Source organism: Apostichopus japonicus, chromosome 19, assembly GCF_037975245.1.
Source record: "Apostichopus japonicus isolate 1M-3 chromosome 19, ASM3797524v1, whole genome shotgun sequence".
Lineage (NCBI taxonomy): Eukaryota > Metazoa > Echinodermata > Holothuroidea > Aspidochirotida > Stichopodidae > Apostichopus > Apostichopus japonicus.
The window spans coordinates 3,825,156-3,843,310 of NC_092579.1; the positions used below are offsets into that span (position 1 = coordinate 3,825,156).

Sequence of the window (18,155 nt, forward strand, 5' to 3'; positions counted from 1 at the left end):
TATTTTCAATTCAATAAAAATTCAATATTCAATTCAATAAAATTAAAAAAAATCGTCTACGCAATACTCTCCTACAAGAAATAACATTGCAAGAAGGCTTCAACAAAGCAATTTTAGACCTCAGAGAGGAAAATGCCGCATTAAATGCTATGTTTAAACTAAATTGGGGGGGGGGGGGGGCGATGAGGTCAGGAATAATTTTGGGTAAGGATTATGTTCCTAGTGGAGCACTGGCGGATCCAGAGCCTTTGTTTGGGAGGGGCCAAAGTGGCATTAGAGTGATATGGGGGAGGGGTCCTTTGGAAAATTTTCTATTGCTCTATGCCCTCAGATGCAATTTGGTGCGACAAAAGTGTACAATGGTGATGTTAATTTACTTCTAAAAAAAAGGTTTCCCAGGTGTAATTTTCTAAAATATTTATAAAACAAAGTTGGGATCATCTTTCTCAAGAAATTTTATTTCTCATAGGTTATAAATTTCTTACAACCAGCCTGTAACTTCAAAATGGTGTTAAACTGTAAATCCTCATGCTCATACATTTACATAGCTCCCAACTCTTGAGAAGGCAAATGCTGGTCCATGCCACGAATCGCAGTCCTGGGGGAGGGGTATAAGGGGAGGGGGTGTCCCCCTCCTCTTTTGAATTTTTGGGGAATCCTGGTGATGCCTACATGTAAAATGGTGGCACTTAGAAAGGCTTTTGTCACCCAAAATTTTCTGAGAATTATGCATTTTTTTGTGTGTAACATCAATAAATTGAATAGTAGGTGATAATTCATTCTTTCCCGTGGCATGAAAATGTTCGCTGCTCGCCCCAATGAAAAGAAATATAGGCTAATTTGAGGTTCAAATGATGCTGTAAAGGAGGTTTTATACTCTATTATGCTAAATGCTAAAGAAATGATGGTTGCTAAGTCAAAATTTGATGCAATTTTTTTTTATGTATACTTGACAATTACAAAGCGGTTTTTTCGGACGCTTGTGCGGGTCAGCGGGTTTGGGTGTTAGAATGCGGGTCTAATTCCCACGAACTGCGGGTCAGTTGGGAGCTCTGCATTTAATTTTAAACCAGAAAACGAAAAGGTTTAGACTAGTCTACCACTGCTATTCCTCTCGATTTTTTTAATTTCCAATCATATGATTTGGTGGATGTTCCGAAACACTTTTTGGCTCACCTTGGGGGGGGGCATGGCCCCCCTTGGCCCCCTTGGATCCGCCAGTGTAGTGGAGGCGATTATAGGCGTTTTGAAAGCAAGAAAAGTGATAGTCATAGTTCTAACTTTAGGAGGCATGCTAAGGTACATAGTTTAAGGGATAAGCTGAAGATTGTCTTTACCAATTCTAGAAGTATTCGTAAAAATTTTGCTGAATTTATTATGCTTCTTAAGGATCTGAAACCGGATGTGTTTGGTATCACCGAATCTTGGTTAAGGGAGGACATTGATAGTGCTGAGGTTTCTCACCCGGGATATGTTGTGTATCGTCAGGACAGAAGGGATACTCATAATGGGGTTGGTGGGGGAGTTTTACTGTGTGTTAGGGATGACATTGTAAGTGTTGAGAAATCTCAGTTGCAAGGGGCTTTTGTTAATTCTGTCTGGTGCGAGTTGTCCACAAACAACTCCAAGAGGTCCAGGGACGTTATCACTGTGGGTGTTGTTTACCGCTCTCCTAACAGCAGCGATGATAATGATGTCGCGCTGTTTGATTCAATTAGAAAGGCTGCTAAAGGTGATGTTGTTATAATGGGCGACTTTAATTTTCCTGACATTAATTGGATGGATGGTTCTAGTAGTAAGAAGGGTAGTAATTTTCTAGATGTTGTGCAAGATTGCTTTTTACATCAAAATGTTACTTTCCCTACTGGGGGGGGGGGGGATAACATCCTGGATCTTGTTTTGAGTTATAATCCAAGCAATGTTGTTGATTTGACGGGTCTAGGAAAACTAGGAACTAGTGATCATGATATACTAGCTTTTGATGTTGTTTGCAAAGTCGTAAATTCTGTTAGCAATGAAAAAGTCCCTGATTTTTCGAGATCAGATACAGAGGCAATTGAAACTTTACTAAAGGGTACAGATTGGATTAATTTGTTTAGAGATATGAGTGCTTCTCAGTCTTGGATTTGTTTTGCTGATAAATTAAAGGTCATTATGGAAAATCATGTTCCGTGGAAGAATCGCCGTCGTAAAAGCAGTATGCCTCACTGGATGAATAAGAAAGTTAGATGTGCAATTAGGCAAAAACGTAGAATGTGGAAGATGCTTAGGAGGACTGAATCTCTTTTGGCCAAGTTTAAAATTCATCAGCTGAAGGTATAATGCTTAGTCTCTGATGCAAAATTGAATTTCGAAAAAAAAAGCATTTCCCTTAAAATTAAGGATAACCCAAAGGCCTTCTATTCTTATGTCAGGTCAAAGCAGAAAGTTAAAGATGCAATTGTTTCTCTTAGGGCACCACAGTCTGATGATATAGTTACTGATAGTCAGGATCTTGCAGATCTTTTGAACAACTATTTTGTGTCGGTTTTCACAAGGGAAGATACGAGTAGTATTCCAGATTTTCAGGGGGGCAGTGATAGGCCTAAACTGGATACGGTCTTATTTTCGGATGAGGTTGTCTTAAAGGAGCTGCATCGTCTAAATGTTTCTAAAGCTTCTGGACCAGATGCAATCCATCCGTATTTGTTGAAGACTTTTGAACACCATTTCTGCGTTCCACTCTCGTTGGTTTTTAGTAAATTTATGGATGAAGGTTATGTTCCTAGGGACTGGAGATGTGCTAATATTACCCCACTTTTCAAGAAGGGTGATAAGTCTAAGCCCTGTAATTATAGGCCCGTTAGTCTCACTAGTGTAGTCTGTAAGGTCATGGAGTCTATTGTTAAAAAGTCTATGGTCTGTCACTTCAGCAGTCAGTCTTTGATCAAAGAGTCTCAACATGGCTTTTGTCAAAAAAGGTCTTGTCTCACTAATAACCTTGAGTTTATGGAAGATGTAACAAGCTCACTAAATAGGCAGAGGTCTGTAGATGTTGTGTTCCTGGATTTCCAGAAGGCCTTTGATAAAGTTCCCCACCAGTATCTTTTACTTAGGCTGAAGAGCATGGGTATCATAGGGAATTTACTGTCTTGGATCGGGAATTGGCTTGGTAATAGGGAACAGAGGGTGGTAATTAAAGGCTGTGCTCCTTCTTGGCAGAACGTTACTAGTGGGGTTCCACAAGGGTCTGTATTAGATCCAATTGTTGTTTGTTGCCTATATAAATGACATCGACGGAGATATTTTGTGTACAGCTAAGAAGTTTGCTGATGACACCAAATTGTATTCTGAGGTCTTTTCCAAAAGCGATTCTGATAAATTTCAAGCGGATTTGGATAAGATTTTTTCCTGGTCTCAGGGGTGGCAAATGCTTTTTAATATTGATAAATGTAAGGTAATGCACATTGGTAGTAGTAACCAAAGGTTTACATACAATCTTAATGGTGTGGAGTTACAGGAGGTCTCTGTTGAAAGAGACCTATAGGGTATCTACATTGACTCATCTCTGCAAACTTCTAAACATTGTCTTGAAGCTGCTAAAAGAGGTAATAGGGTTTTAGGTATGATCAAGAGGAACTTCAGTTTTCTGAAAGAGGACATCGTAGTTAGGCTTTATAAGCAGTTGGTTAGGCCTCATCTGGAGTATGCTGTGCAGGCTTGGAACCCTTATTTTGCTAAGGATAAGGAAGTACTTGAAAAGGTCCAGAGGAGGGCTACTAGGATGATTAGTTCCTTAAAGAGGGTTCCTTATTATAGGCGGTTACAACTGTTGAATCTCACCACACTGGAGCTTAGGAGGTTACATGGGGACTTGATTCAGGTTTTCAAGATTGTGTATGGTTTCGACAATTTATCCTTTACCGACTTTTTCATGTTTGCTAACAGTAGTTGTTCTAGAGGTCATTGTCTAAAACTCCAAAAGTCGCATAGTAGGATTAATATTCGGCATAAATTTTTTTCTAATAGGGTTGTGAATGAGTGGAATGGTTTGCCTGAGAAAGTTGTACTTGCAAGTAGTGTCAATGGGTTTAAGAATGCTTTGGACAAGCACTTTAAGCATTGTAATCGGGTCTGAGTGTTTGTGTCTTCAGTTTTTTTCCTCTCTTTATAGGGTCCTTGATGGGGACTTAAGTGTCCCTCCTGATACTTTTTTTCTACTAAACTAAACTAAACTTAAAGAGACAGTGTAGCTCGCTTGACAAAAGTACACACCTAGAAGAAACCCAAACCATCCATGCCACCCTGTTAAACAAGCAGGAATGTTTCTCTATAAGGAACAACATCAGAATCGTCGGCATAAAAACATCACCTAAAGAAGACTGCGTTGATATAGCTACCAAGCCTACCATGTAAGGTTTTCGAGGAAGTAGGAGTCAAGTCATGCAAAATTGAACGGGCACATCGAGAAGGTAAAGCCATACCAGGGAGGGACAGACATCTACTGGTTAAAGTATCCTTCTACCAGGACAAAATAGGAATCCTCAGATCTGCCTAGCAGGCTCTTGCTAATCGAAATCACTACATTATAGACGACCTCACCCAAGCTGACCTAAGTGAAAAGAGAAAATGGGGGCCAATAGTATAACACCTCTATCGCAATTGAGTCAGACTAAGATTCTCGGGGGCCACTGGAGAGGTAGCAATGGAAAACCGTAGAAATTTGATTGATGTATCTCCTGGCAGCCCCTGAAATACTTCACCATCTACCATGTAATGTCTCCAATCTGTTCTACAATTAATTTACCATTCCTGCTGTCCAGCAACATTTTTTTTCAACATTGGAATGGATCCCCACAATTGGCCATCGACGGGAGTTTTGTTTACCCAAGTGGATCCCAGACACGTTGCTTCTTTTTTAACAGTTATTTTGGATTTTCTTTGTGTTTTTGTGGACTTTATTTCCATCTCAATTCTGTTTTTCGTCGTAAGTACAACTGCATGCAGAGAATGTATTTCACATTTCGACTCATATATTGATATTTCATGGCCATAGCTGATCTTAAGATTTGCTTCTGTATTGTCAGGGGCTTAAGGCAGAGTTAAAAACGTAGGCAACAATTTACATATTTTCATCGCCATCTTTTAAATATATTTCTTGTCCAGGAAACGCACAGTACCCCTGAGGTGGAGCGCTTCTGGACTAATGAGTGGGGAGGGAAAACCATTTTTCTCATGGTACTGCTTAAAGTAAGGGGGTCGCTATTCTTTTTAACTCCAATCTTTCTGTTGACATTGTTAAAATGCATACTAGCCAGCATAGTAGACTCATTATTGTTGACTTTTACTACAATCATCGGCTCTTTACCATTGTCTGTACCTATGGCCCTAACCAAGATAATCCTGCTTTCTACAATGACGTTTCTCGTAACTAAAATTCGTTCAATACTAATACTATCATTTGGGGTGAGGATTTCAACTTTATAGTTAATCTTGACATTGATAAACTCGGTGGTGACCCTAGAACAAACTTTAGATATCTGGAGAGAGACAAACCCTCTCTTAAAAGATTTCAGCTGGCATTCTAACATTGCCGATATTCATTGCAGATTAGATTTTGTCCTTATATCTCGTAGTCTTGTTGGTGAAATCGTCAACATTGAATTTCAGCCTCCTCTTCAATCTGACCACTCTATGGTGGTTTTATCGATTCAAATTCATGAAGACAATAGAGGTCCAGGGTATTGGAAGTTTAACAACTCTCTTTTAGCTGATTCTGCGTATGACGACCTAATCCAAAATCTAGTTGCTACTGTTACTCGCAACACACGTTCTCTAAACCCTTCCGCAAAGTGGGAGAACCTCAAATATGTCATTCGCTCCAAAACTATTCATTTTGCCAAACAAAAAGCTAAAAGTACACGTAAAAGCGAAATCGAAATTTTACGCAGTATCTCCAACCTGGAAAGAGAGTTGTATGAAAACCACCCTGATGCCATTCGTCAAACTTTAGATAATGCCCTAATAAATCAAATGGTTTTTATCATGACAAGCTTTATGGCATTATTGTTCGGTCGAGAGCTCGTTGGGTTGAGGCTGGTGAAAAAAAAAAACACTAAATAGTTTGTGAATTTAGTTTCTGAGGAATCGGACCCCAGTTCTTGCGACGGTCTTGCGTTGGTTTGGTTTTGATCATCATTCATTATCCTGTGAGCAAAATAGAGGGGTCATTACTCTAATTCCTAAACCGGATAAGGACCATAATGTTAAAGCTAACTATAGCCCTATTAGTCTCCTGACTACAAGACAGGAGCAAAAGCATTAGCTAACCGGTTAAAACGGGTCGTCGACAAAACTGTTGGGGATAACCAGACTGGTTTTATCAAAAATAAGTTTATTGGGGAAAACATTCGTTTTGTGCTTGACCTAATCGATCACACTACCACAAATAACATTCCGGGTCTTTTGTTCTTTATTGATTTTGAAAAAGCCTTTGATTGTATCGATTGCGATTTTATTGACCACACTCTTATTTATTTCAAATTCGGGAACAGTTTTCGTCGTTGGATCAAAACACTCTACACTGGTATTTCTTCCTGTGTTCTAAATAATGGTCATTTGACCGGTTTCTTCCCTATTCAGAGAGGATTAAGGCAAGGTTGTCCCCTTAGCCCGTACCTCTTTATTCTATGTGCAGATATTTTAGCTAGAAAAATTATTTGTGACAACACGGTCAAGGGGATAAACATTTTTGGGCGGGATATTAAAGTACTGCAGTATGCCGACGGCACCACTTTATTTTAGACGGTACCCGCAACAGCACTGTTAAGGTGCTGAATACCTTAGAGAATTTTCGACTAGCATCAGGTCTCAAAATTAATCTCAGCAAATCCCAGTTTCTTCTCCTGATGGGTCCTTTCTGATTTCAAATAACCCATCTCATGTCAGTGAATTCAATATTTTGATTACTAACTCTCCTATTAGGTATCTCGGTATCAACTTCACTCACAATTGTAACGATCTCTTTCGCTTAAACTATGAGCAGGAGCTATCTAGGCTGATACACCAGCTTAGAGTTTGGAATGGGCGTGATCTCACACCTATTGGCAGAAACACAATAGTGAAGTCTTTTGCAATTAGCCAACTCGTTTTCCTTTTTCAGGTTCTGCCTAGACCCCCAAGAGACTTTATTAATAAAATCCAAAGCAATATTTTTGACTTCATTTGAAACGGGAATCCTGGCAAAGTTAAGAGACTTACTATGTATAACCCAATTGAAAAGGGAGGTTTAAAAATAATACATGTTCACAGCTTTGTGGAAGCTCTTAAAACCTCATGGGTCAAGCGTTATTGTAATAATGCCAACACTGGATATTGGAAGCTCTTTTTTCATTCCTCTTTTTCGCCGTTCGGTAAAGAGTTGCTTTTCAAATGTAATTTTCATGTCGAGAATATTTCCTGTATCAAAAAAATCTTCATTAAGCAAATTTGCATGGCTTGGAGTAAAGTTACCTTTAAGAATCCTTCGGATCACTTTGGTGATCAAATCCTTTGGAATAATCATTTTATTAGAATTGATAATACCATTGTTTATGACAAAAAACTTCACGTTGCCGGTTTACTGTTTGTTAAGGATATATTTTTGCCAGATGGGAAGCCATTGTCCTTAATGCTTTTCTAAGCAAATTTAAGATATTAAGGTATCCTTTTACTTGTTTTCATAGGATCATTTTTGCAATTCCTAGAAGTTGGAAAGATTCTGTCAGTTTAGAAAACGGTGTCGAGGAACAGCAAGATCACCTTGTCAATCTTATGTCTAGCATTTCTAAATTGTCACAAGGAGTCTATCCTCGCCTTATAGACTATATTTCACTCCCGCCAAAAGCCTGCTCTACTGTACATGGAGCGTTACCTTTGACTTCTCACAAGACGATTGGTTATTGATATTTAAGGTGCCTTCCCGTACGCTTTTTGAAGCAAAAATACAATATTTCCAATTCAGTACACCGCATCTTAGGAACCAATCGGCTTTTAAATTTAATGAAAATAGAGGCTTCTCCACTCTGTACATTTTGCAATATTAAAGAGGAAACTATTGAACATTTATTCTGGTCCTGTTATGTGACGTCTATTTTCCTTTTAGATGATTGCGAACAGACATTTTTTTGGTGGACAGTTTATCTGCTCAAAAAAAGATCTTTTCTTCGGTAAACTGGTAACAAGTTACGACCGATTGAATTTTTTTATCCTTCACATCAAATACTTTATCTTCAATTGTAAACAAAACAATGTTAAGCTTGACTGCTACAATGCTTCTATAAAATGAAATTCATTATTATCGTCGAGGAGTACATTGCCTCAAAGCGAAACTCTACTAGCTCTGCTCGTAGAAAATATTGGCATTAAGGACTTGTTTTCTCATTCAATCAATGAACTTTGCGACTCTCGACTTAACCTCTGCTTTATCATCTATGTTTTTCTGGATATGTATACATATATTTCGGTATAAGTGGAAAAGAAGAAAAACTAAATTCAGAATCAATTTTCACATTATGTTAATAATTCCTTTGTATCATTCAGATGACATACCTATGTTGTTATCAGAACTCTAAATATAATCGATGTATCACCTAAATGTTTAATAATCGTGAATAAATGAGACGGAAAAAAATTCAATATAAAAAAATATCGTGGAGTGAAAATATTTCCATTTCCCCAGATACTTACGATCGCTAACGAAATCGAGTCATCGCATTATAAATGTTTTATATTTAGGCCGATGTCCGTATGGAACGCCATGTTAAATTTATTCAATAACTGCGATAAAGTGAAATGTTGATGCCAACAACCCTATAACAGCCAAACTTGGTGCAACAGAACAGAGGTGGGTGGCCCAGCTTGCAGCATTTGATCTGGACATTCGTTACCGCCCTAGAAAATCAAACCAATGTGCAGATGCATTAAGTAGATACCCTGGTAATGAAGATAGTTCTCCTGCAAATGATGAGCATGGTGATGTCTGCAGCCTACTACCAGTTGATATTGTCAGAGAGCCGGTTTCTTCAGTTCAGACTGAGTCGACTCTATCCCCATGTGTATTTCTCTCATACTCGTATGAACAACTAGCTACCATTCAGAAGAAAGATGATGCTCTTGGTGTTGTGTGGAGGTATTTGCAATCAGGATGGACGGCAGGTTACAACTTGGATCCTTGTACATCTGAGGTGAAAGGCTGTATGAAAGAATACTCGAAGTTCCGTGAGTTTCAAGGAGTTCCGTATGGTCAGGTGATGGACAAGCATTCTGGGATATCCCATCTATTGGTGCCCCATGAACCTCGAAAACAGCTTCTTCAAATGGCACATGATGAGTGGGGCAATCAGGGTATCAACAGGACTAACGGCATTTTGCAGACACTATGTTTCTGGCCAGGTCTCCACAATGATGTCAAATCTCATGTGAAAAATTGTTTCACATGTGTTACCACTTAGACTCATTCTCCTCAAGTTCGAGCTCCCCAAAGACATTTGTTGGCTTTCAGACCATTGGAGTTAGTGGCAATCGATTTTCTAAAGCTAGACAAAGGTAAAGGCGGCTTTGAAGATGTCCTTGTGGTGACAGATGCGTTTACCAAATTTTCTCCGGCAATTCCCTGCAGGAATCAGATGGCGGTTGAAGTAACTAAGAAGCTTCGAGATAATTGGTTGTCTCAATATGGTGCACCTCTACGAATCCATTCAGACCAAGGTCGTAATTTCGAGTTTCCTCATCCGTGAACTATGCAAGCATATGATGTGGCTAAGTCGCACACCACACCGTATCACACTCAGGGAAATGGACAAACTGAGAGGTTTAACCGTACTCTTTGCGGAATGATCAGATCCATCGAACCAGGACAACGTCGTAAATGGCCAGAATTGTTAAACCATCTTGCATTCTTATACAACTCAACCCCTCACTGTGGCACAGGCATGACCCCATACAAGCTTTTGTTTGGACGTGAGCCATACACTACAATTGATCAACTTTTGGTGAACACCAGTGGCGGAGCTAGGGGTATTGGTCAGAGGGGGCGAGGAATTGTCTGTAAGGGCGCTTTCGACTTTATCTAAGCGGGATGCCACCACGTACAGGTTGGCGCGGAGCGTAAGATTTTTTTTAGTTAAGATACACTTTACGCATTGTAATCGGGTCTGAGTGTTTGTGTCTTCAGTTTTTTTCCCTCTCTCTATAGGGTCCTTGATGGGGACTTAAGTGTCCCTCCTGATCTTTTTTCCTACTAAACTAACTCCCGAGATCGCCGGAAATGACCCATCCGGGCCTTGCTAATTTGCAGATAAACGAAGAATAAATAGGTATCATCGCCAACAAAATGTGACAAATGTCAATAGTTAGATGAGAGCGCAATAAAAAAGTCTATAATCGCGATTAAGTAAAAAGTGGTAAAAAGCTGAAAAGGGCGCCAGCAGTCCATTTGAGTCCGTCGGGGGGGGGGGGGGGATCCGCCCCTGACTGTATGTACGCTCCGCCACTGGTGATCACCAAACAGGAATGGGAAGAAGAGTTTGTAGCAAGTTAAGCAACAGCCCTTCAGGAGGCCCACAAAATTGCTCCAAAAAAAAATGGAGGCGAGTTTGCAAGCGAGTAAGAAGAGAAATGACGTATTACCAATGAGTCTTCCTTTGGCAATTGGCAGCAGAGTACTTCTCAAGCGCTGTGCCTTCACAGACAGACATAAGTTAGAGGATAAATATTTCCGAGAACCTTTTGTTGTTGTACACATCAATGATGAAAATGATGTTTATCAAATCAAACCTATTCTAGGAGGACCTACTCAGACAGTTAATCGCAAACTTTGGATCGAAGATCCTCGCAAAGGTGTCATTACAGATTCTAAAGACAAAACTGAAGTTGACATAAAAGGAAACGAGACGAGAGAAACTGACTTATCGGACTTACCAAACTTGCCTGATTTACCAGACTTTGAAGGTATTTCAGACAGTGATGATTCTGCTGAAGAACAGTTTGATGATGGGGGTACTTGCTATACCATATTGGTTATTTAATCCAAATCGAACTGACACTGCGGTTAGCAATTCCGACATTCTACCGTCCAGAAGATCCAGATGACTTGTTGCAAAACTTGTTTTTTGGGGATGATTTCTTGTTAGTTGCTTTAATTAAAAGTCTTTCGAGGCGATGACATTAATTGGGGGGGGGGGACATTTGATAAAGTGAAATTTTGATAGTACCCCTTTAACTTAGCCCATGCCAACAACCCTATATGTCAAACAGTGTTCTCTTTGTTAATTCATCTGTCCATTGAGATTGAGTAGTTGTAGCAGATATTTATAGACCAGGGGTATGAGTTACTTTTCCTGTCCGTCGTTCACTCAGGTGTTCTTGGGCACAAACTAGTGTAGTGCTTCAATCTTTCCAGTGATTTTGGCATATTTTCTGGTTTGTTTCCAAAATTCAGTGTCCTTTTGCAATACTTTCTATCTTTTCAATGAATAATGTTTTAAGTGGGCAATTTTTTAGTTGCTCACCTGTGGCGAAGCTAGGGGTATTGGTCAGGAGGGGCGAGGATGGTCTGTAGGGACGCTTTCGAGACTATCTAAGCGGAGCGCCACCAAAGGTTGGCGCTCAGCGGCATAATTCTTTTTGAGTAAAGATACTCCCTAGATCGCCGGAAATGACCCTTTCCGGGCCTGGCTAATTTGCAGGTAAACGAAGAATAAATAGGTGTCATCGCCAAATTACACCCCAAAAAAAAGGTGACAAATGTCAATATGTTGATGAGAGCGCAATAAAAAAAGTCAAGAATCGTGAATAAGTAAAAAGTGGTAAAGAGCTGAAAAGGGCGCCAGCAGTCCATTTGAGTCCGTCAGGGAGGGGGGGGGGGATTCTCCCCCTGACTGTATGGACGCTCCGTCACCGTTGCTCCCTATTATCACACTTGTGACCAGTGATTTGTGCGAGGGTATGTTTTGGTCCTTGAGAGGTGATTGTTCCTTTGTTCTGTCTCTTGCCATCGACCGATAGCCGAAGACAAGTGTCAAATTTTAATACTCTTATATGGACGGGCTTTTGAAGTTATTTTGTTAGGAATTCTATTGGTCAGTTCTTTGTTCCGAGCCTATGGTGTGAGACTTACCTGAATATATGCATTTATGACTAGGTCAGATTACCGACAATAGACGTTTCTCTTTTTGCGAGTCTTCACACCCTTTAAATCTGAAATGATAGAATACATAATTCTCTCTTACTCAAACTGTATTTGGGACTGTTCTGTTAACTGTTTTACTGTGTTCACCAACTGCTGTTAATATTGTTGTTACAACATTAAGGGAGCAGTTCTAGTGTTAATTTAGTTGCATGAATTTTGCAGGCTCATTCATTGCCATCAAGTATGACATGATGTTCTTTTTTGGACAGGTTTAAAGGGGATGTTATGCTTAATTTATAGGATCATCGTTAGGGACTAATAATCTGTTTTCCAGAGTTGATTATACATGTTGATTATCCAGAAATAATTTAGGTAACTACTAATGTCATCAACATTTCAGTAATTGAGATTATACTTTCTTTATTATGGTCGCATGGTTTCCATAGTTATTCTATTGTTTACCGCTAACAACAATAAATGCATATTAAAACTGTTTTAATTATCTTAAAGGGAAGGTCGTACTAAATATTAAGTATTGACATTTAAGTGACAGTCTCCCTGAATGTACACTAGGTAATGTAATGATTTCGAGCAACCAAGTTAAAGGGACAGTACTAACTTGTTGCTGTTGTGTGTTAATAATAAAGGAACAGCCTGTTTTACAGTTGGTAGATACATTACAAGGAGCAATCCTATCTTATATGGAGTGTTACAAAGGACTGGTATCATTTCTATTGGAGATATGACACCAATGTGCGTTAAAGGGGTAGTCTCACTGTAAATTGTAGGTATAAATATTTACCACAATGCTAGATTTACTTGAAGAGAAATAATTAATACATTGCTTAAAGTTACTATTTCGTTCAGGATACCAGTATATTTGGGATGCCATATAAATTTACTGTAAGCCACTAACTTAAAAGTGATGATGCGATTTATCTGAATGAATTAAGGTACATAGTTTGTCACGTTAAAGGGATTGTCTACTACATATTTAAATTTGATTAAACAATCTTAAAGGGGACAAATCATTTACAATTATCGTTTCAATAGGGTAACTCTCATTTCGGGCATATGTTTTGGTTTAGCATTAAAGGGATGCTATGTGTTTGAAGTCATGTTTGAGTTACAGTTTCAAGTCGGTAATTATTATCGTATTTTATTCCTAGTTCTTGATCCGAGTCCAAAGGTGTACTCTTCTTCTTTTTCTTACATAGAGCCTTTTTTGGTAGGAGAGCATATTTGGTGCAGGCTTTTCTGGTAGGAGAGCCTACTGAAAGCAGAATACACTACTAAACAGAAATTGATGAGTCGCCTTTCATTTTGGTCAACAACCACCTACAACGTGTAGCCGCAACGGATATCGTCTCCCTTGCCCCGTGGCACCACACTATTCTAAGGCTTATTTAGAGAACTGAGTATAGTATGAAAGTTGGGCCTCAACTAGGCCTAAACATAGAAATTGAAGTAGGGAAAATGACATCATGCGTCAACGGAAGCCACTCATCCAACTGGTGGCGCTTTGCTTGTACGGCAAGAAAGTACCGGCGCGTAATACAATCACATCTTTGACATAACTAAGGTGACATAGTTGGCATAAATCACTCGAAATGGATATATATATATCGTGTGCCGCATTTGGATGCCAAAATCATCCAAAATTTGGCAGTGGACTGCAGTTTCACAGGTAATTTTTAGGAAGCGGTAGTAGAAGCGATTACATAGGAATCTAATGACTTTACTAATGTCGTCTGCTCAGCTGCTGTATTGTTACTAACTGGACTCTGGATATAGTTAGCCTTGGCGCATAGACCGGCTACTGCTGTCCTATTTGTTGTGATATGACTAAAGCCTAATGACAAAGAATATCACCACCTCATTTTACTAAAAAATCTGACGATAGATCCACATGCCAGAATAACTTGGGTTGACGATTATGATGTCCTGGGCTTATGATCACTAACAATTCAATACAAGGCAAATAGGCTTAGCCCAACTTAGGCCTCTGAACGTAGCCTTGCCTTTGGTCTAACTTAGGTTAGCCTAGGTCATATTTCAACCTATAATATTTCAGTCCATTAACATATCTAGAATTGGACAAATATTCAAACACATCCTCTAGTCAGTTTGCAACATATTCCCAACACTGTAATTTGCTGTGTGTTGCTTTTTCACGGCATTTTCCCGGGATAACTATGGCACACTGAGTGGAGAACTGAAATAATACAAGCAAGAAAAATGTTTGCCACGTACTTCTCAGATACCGGAAATGACACTTTTTAGACATTTGAACTTACATAAAACAATCCACTTGCTCAAGTTATTAGAGGCGATAAAAAAGGTTTTCAAAATTGGTTCTTACGTCAGGAGTATAGAACTTACCACCATGGTCGCTATAACATGTTTATGTTGTGAAAGGTACATCTACTCTTTCGAAAAAACGTGTAAAATAAAGTCCAATTGAAAGTGTAACGCGCAATGTATATATATATATATATATATATATATATATATATATATATATATATATATATATATATATATATATATATATATATATGTGTGTGTGTGTGTGTGTGTGTGTATGTGTACAACGCAAAGCGCCCTCACTTTTATCAAGGCTTCACTGCTTAAACACACGGTAATACACTGTTTCAGCATTCTTCATAGTGCAATTTCTATGGGCCCAAATGACCTCCGCTAGGGTCTAGCCCTAGTTTTAAAGTTTACACCTAGATTTTCGGCTAGACCATAGGCTAGGCCTGCGTTTCTTATTTAAATTTGGTGTCTAATACTGACGGCTATTGGGCCTATAGGGAGCACAATTTACAAAAGTCACAACTCCACAAAACTTATGACATATCTCATGTCTTTGTGATATCGTGTCTTCAAGGTTTTCACAATATGGCCCCTAGTGACCCCAATGACCTTTGATCTCACCAAAACCATAGGGATCTTGAACTCAACGTGCCACAACTACATACTAAATATGAAATTGGTCCAAGCTTCCCTTCTTGAGATATCGTGCTTACAAGGTCGTCACAATCTGACCCCTGGTGACCCCAAATGACCTTTGAACTCCTCTAAAAACCAATAGACTTCTTTTAATCAACGTGGTACTCCTACACACCAAATATGAGATTGGTACAAGCTTCCCTTATTGAGATATCATGTTTACAAGCAAGGCGTCACATGCACATACACACGCTCACACTCGTCCGCCTGAATGACTACAATGGTTAAGATTACCATCAGAAACGAAAATTTTTGGTTTTGTAAGACTTCTACAGAAAATTTAATACTGTGATGAAATGAATCAACATGTACAAAAAAACAACAACACTTGAGCGATTTGTTCACCATGTGGCCTGACGAAAAAATATATTGTCAATATATCTGTAATAATGTTACGGCTTAAGCGTAGAAAATGATAGCCTTTCCTATTTCAATCTGTGAATAAATATGTTTGCATACGATGGTGCTAGTTAAGTGCCCACAGCAAAATGTTGACAAGCCAGAACTCCCTCATCATAAATCTATTCTTGACACATTGTTGCTTGAAGTACAGTATTGTTTCTTCTGAAAGTCTTGCACATTCTTCGTTTTCTTTCTTTGTCAGGTCTTTTTCTAATTTTGTGATGTTTGTGAAGAAATCAATGAATTTTGGGTCGGCATCTGTGCAGTTACATCATGATACCAAGATTGAACTGAATCGGACATAGGCTTGAAGAGATTTTGACATTTTACGAGTTTGATATTAAAGCCCGCCCACTCATAAATATTCATTAGATGGGAACCACAGACAATCGGGCACCTATACACATCATGGTGCAACTCCTTACCCAGCATGACAATGACTTAACTTGTGGTTGTTGAGATAGCATGTTTAAAATCTAGCCGTCACATCCACATGCACACACAAGATATCATGACTGCATTGATTATGATTATCATCGAAACCTAAACTTACAGCATACACACACACGCTGACATGAATGTATAAGTTAGTTGTAATTGTTTGCTTATCAAAGCCAAGAATGGAATATATAGTCACATAAGGAATTTACATACATAACCATGTAAAATGGGGAGAAGAATAATGTTTTATAAGTCACTCATACAGGTGTAATTAAGCATATAATCCTGCTTAATAAGCTCCAACTGTAATTAACAGTGATTACAGAAAGACTTACTGACTTCCTCTGCCGAAAAAGACCACGAAATCGTGAGAAAATAGGAAATTATATTTAAAGGAATTTATGTTATGTTTTTATTCAAACTGTTCCGTGTAAGCATGTTGTACAATTATATACTTCCCTATACTGGAGTGCTGTTAATAAACATTCAAAAATGTTTTCTTTATACTTACATTAATAGACGTCTCTGTAAGACAGGTTCAGGTGAGGTACAGCTAATATTCTTCGATAGGTCTTGAATATAACCTTGTTCTTGATATAGTTCGATACGTTGTTTCTTTGTATGCTGAGTTTCTTGCAGGTCAACGAAGCGTGAAGTGATAACACAAATTTCACACAGATGGCCCTTGAGATAACTGAAAAGACAAATGATATGATTTTGATCAGAGTATGAAAAAATTTATTAAAAACTGTAAAAAAAAAACTGAATTTTATATAAAAAACGCTGAACAGCTGAAGTGTGGCGCACGTAAGATGTAGTGGAGGGTTGACTGATAGGGTAAAAGAGGAGAACAGGCTTGATCTGATCTGGTATCTAGCAAATTAATGAAATGATAGAACTAATCTTTGACCTCCAACATATAAACCATATCGCATGATGTTTAAGTCAAAATTGAATTAAAAGCAGTTCGTGTATGTTGTCCTTCTTGTTTAATTGAACATATATGAATCTTACTCGAAAAGTTATGTCGTACCTTACTAAATACATAGAAATTCATTCTCGAAAAGGGAGGGAGAGGAAGGGCGGGACCGGGGAGGGAGGGGTCGGGGGACTGGCTTAATATCAAAACAGGTGGTCTTCCTGTTAATTCTACAGATCATCATTAAGATAATCACATATCCTGAGATATCCCTATCCATCAATCTAACTTCCATTGAGTAAGTGGGCCACCATATTGGTCTATCTAACCAGTCCAACATCAGTCTGCAAAAAGCAAATAACTTTATAGCGTCTGTCATATAGTTACGGCGGACTTGTGACTTGTGTGGTCAACGGTCCCATGGGAAATTATATACGATTTACCGTTATTATTCAAACTAGAAACCTGACAAAGTAAGGAGATGAACTAAGTATTTCACATCAGAGTAAACTGGACATGTTGGTTAGTTGGGGGGGGGGGGGAGTGATGTTGGGGGATTCGGACGGGAGTATGAGTTTGATTTGATTCCCAATAGTTTTTTTTTTCTTTATCCATTACCTTTTTGAAGATTGTCACCAATCACACATCCTGTTCGACCTCATCGCATCTCTTGTAAATGGTGGTCAGGGAATTTTAGAAAATTCAGACACAGTTTATTTATTGGTGTACAAATATTAAAGCAGCACCCGATACTCATAGCTAGTACAGTAACTACTGTTCATGTACCACAATGTCATCAGTTACTACTGCGCTGTATTCCTAACTCGGTGACATGTGTTACAGGTGGCACAGTAATTACTGCAAAGCTGTTACACGTTCCCATGTAAGACAAAGAACTGCGCGACTGGACAAGGAGTCTATGAGTATTTGACGTAGTAAACTATATACTATATTAAGGCCTAATTTAGACGTATAACTACTCATAAGGCTAATCTAGGTTCCCCCTCTCCGCCTTAGGTCCCGTTTTGTATATCTGTTTTGTATCTATTTGAGACTTGGACACTATCATCTGTCCGTGAAGAATGTTTCAATCGAATGGATTTACTAATACGATTAGAAAAAATTTAGGCTACCATCTGAATCTCGCATGCAGTATACAATTAGGGAGTAGTCTTCGTCACCCATCCGCCGCGCATTTTCACCTTTCGGACTCTTAGTTCAACGTGTAAC

At 38.8% G+C, this 18,155-nt stretch overlaps 1 protein-coding gene across 1 annotated transcript in view; it reads right to left on the reverse strand.

Annotated features, from left to right (window-relative positions):
* Nucleotides 1–18,155, reverse strand: part of LOC139960273 (uncharacterized) — a 42,508-nt gene that overhangs the window by 8,060 nt on the left and 16,293 nt on the right. Inside the window, exons 10-11 of the mRNA XM_071958525.1 lie at nt 16,518–16,700; nt 12,137–12,216 (exon numbers count right to left, since the gene is read on the reverse strand). The gene's annotated coding sequence lies outside the window, so the exon portion shown is untranslated. The remainder of the gene's footprint in view (nt 1–12,136; nt 12,217–16,517; nt 16,701–18,155) is intronic.